This window comes from Rhinatrema bivittatum, unplaced genomic scaffold, assembly GCF_901001135.1.
Source record: "Rhinatrema bivittatum unplaced genomic scaffold, aRhiBiv1.1, whole genome shotgun sequence".
NCBI classification, from domain to species: domain Eukaryota; kingdom Metazoa; phylum Chordata; class Amphibia; order Gymnophiona; family Rhinatrematidae; genus Rhinatrema; species Rhinatrema bivittatum.
In genome coordinates this window covers 54074-57145 of record NW_021821463.1, presented here as the reverse complement: position 1 = coordinate 57145, position 3072 = coordinate 54074, and positions in this window count along the sequence as shown.

The window sequence follows — 3072 nt, the reverse complement described above, 5'->3', positions numbered from 1 at the left end:
TTTTTGATGCCTCCTTCTTTCTATTGGTGGATGTATATGCAGGTAAGTAATAGTTCTCTTTCTTTCTAACCTCTTTTGTCTTTTGCCTTCTAATATTCTTTCTTTCTTTGTATCATGATACAATATTTTCTCATAAACTAGCTTGTTTATGCATACGCTTAAGCCCAAATTTGAAAAAGACCACACGTGTAAAATCTGGGGGATATGCGCATGGCCGGGCGCAGAGCGCGCCCCAAGCGCATTTTAGAAGTGGCCTGGCTACGCTTGTATCTCCTGGTACGTGCAGACGTGCCAGGCCAGTGAAAAGGAGCAGGCAGGGGGGCGGGATAGGGCTGACTGGGACAGCGGCCATTAGATCCTGTCCCAGGGAAGCACACGCTGGCAGCCATCCGGCACGCCAAAGTTACTTCTGCTCCAAAGAAGCAGTATGAAAACAAAAAAAAATTGGGCAAGCTAGGGGTTAGGGGTCAGGGAGGAGAGGGAGAAGAGGGGAAAAGGTAGGAAGGGTAGTTAAGGAGTTAGGGGAATTCCCTCCCAGTCTGCTTCTTAATTGGAGCAGACTGGGAAGGAACTGGGGAAGCCCCTATTGCGTCACCGTATGTTTCTTTAGAAAATTCCCCCGTTGCGTGCGTTAGAGGACGTCTGCCCACACATGCACATGCTGATATTAAAATTGGCCGCACATGTGTGTGTGGAAATCATATTTTATAACACGCACGCGGTGACACGCACATGTAATAAAGTCAGTGCGTCCATGTGCGCGCGCCGGGAACCGCACATGTGGTTTTTAAAATTTACCCCTTAGCTTTTGTTTTTCCTTTTTTTTATGAGTCTTATTCTTCTCATAGTGAGCGGAGCTGGAGTGTGTTGAACCTTCGTCTTTCCAATCTTCTAAGTTTACCTACTCCCTATCTGTAACAAACCAATAAGAAAGACTGCCTCTCTATATGTGTCCAAGTCTTCTGCCAACTTTATCTGTATGGGACCTTAGTGTTCATGTTGTATTGAGATGTTATTGAGCTCTAACTAATTAAAAACAAAATATAATCATTATTACCCTATCTAGGCAAGTTTCACTTTTCTCTCTATTTTATTGTGGGTAGCATACTAGAGTGTTTTTGCTCTAATTTCCCATTTCATAGTACAGGAGTGCATGATTTCCTTCATAGTCATGCATTGATCTTGATCTTTACTCCATTAAAAACAGGCTTCCACTATATATTTTTTAATATCTTAAGAAAAAGTCTCTATGGACCCTTATAGAGTCTGAACATGAGTTTTCTTAAATAAACAGTCAATGCACTCTCTACATTTCTCATAGTAACAGTGTAAAAATTCGCTGTCAAAAATGATGAGATCTGCTTAGGTTATCACCAGTTTCTCCAACTGTCACTTACTCCTAGATTCATGAAAATGATTGCACTCATGATATGAGAGAGAGAGAGAGAGAGTGTGAGAGAGTATTTATAAGGCTCTCCTAGTAGTCAACTATTTATATCTCTATAGGAGGGGCAGGTTGTAGCTCGAGGTGAGGTGTTGGTGGTGTTATAGGGTTTAGGGGCCAGTTTTACATGCAGAGTGAGATTACGAACTGCACAGTACACCTCGGTGAAGATTTGACATAATTTGGCGTGAGGAAAGTCTCACAAAGATGATATTTCTACAATGTTCTCTCGCCCTAGCTTGATGGATTCTATAACAGGGTACCATCAAGCTAGGCTGAGATAACAAAGTAGAAATTTCATCTTTGTGAGACTTTCCTCACTCCAAATCTTCACCAAGGTGTACTGTGCTGTTCGTACATCTCACTCTGCATGTAAAACTGGCACCTAAATCCTAAACCACCACCAACACCTCATCTCAAGCTATTAGTTGGCCCTTCTATAGTCATATAAATAGTTGAATACTGTGAAGGCCTCCCCAAAGGCTCTCTCTCTCTCTCTCTCTCTCCCCCCACCCACACACTCCCTCCATGCACACTCCACTCCACTCCCCTTCCCCTCCCAAACCCAGAAATGGCCAAAATGCAATTTGCAAAATTTATCGTAAATTGTGTTTCGGGCATATCATACAGCTTAACACCAGGAAAAAAAGGTGTGTAGTTATTTCTGCCATTAAAATTGTGCAATAGTATTTATTTATTTTTTTATTTAAATGTGATTGCACAGAGCGATATTGCCCCTTATTTTCATTAATCCCCCTAATCCCGCCCCTTCCAAAAATTTGATTTCACATCATGCATAGTACGATTATCACATGTGCCATAACGCATTTTGATGAAAGACCCCATTAGTTTCTTAGAGCCTTTAGATCAGTGCTCTGTGATGTAATAGGCACTATTTTTCTTAATAGGAGTTATTATTTCCTATTTTCTTTGTTTAATTAATTTTCCTTCAATATTCCTTTATTATAGAATTTATTAGGATCCTTTTTCTTAATATTTTTATTTTAAACTATGCTTCATTTTTAAATTCATTTTAGCAATTCCCACTCTTTTGGTATTTACTAGACCAAACTAGTGACCAGGATAGTGGGCATCAGCCAGGCCCACTACCACAACAACCCCTCCAAAAACAACAGCCCCAAGGAGCACCCGATGACACCCCTTCAGCCCAACCTCAACAGCAATGGCCCTCTCTCCTATTGCACCGGGATGATTGCAGCCCTGTTCCTTTCCTATTTTTTTTTTAAACTAGAGGGACAATGGAAGACCCCTTCCCTCCACAGTGATAATCAGGCCTACCTTATTTCTCCGGGCCCGATTCCCACGGGTCAGCCCCGAAGCGGTGATCTGCCTCAACAATGGAAATAGAACAACTCTGCCTCTACTCCATGGGCCCCTCCTGTTTCTTCAACAGAAACAGTCCTCCCACTCAGCTAAGGGGCAGAGAATGCCCCTAACAGCACCTCCCATGACTCTGGCCCTCCCCTCCAGCATCAAGGCAGTCGCCAAACTTTCTCTCTTTTCTCTTTTTTTTTAGAACAAGTTCAGCAGGTCCTTTCCACAGCAGCCAGCAACATCACAGCTCCACTCTCTTTCTTCTTGCAGCAGAGGCAATAGACGGTTTCCAG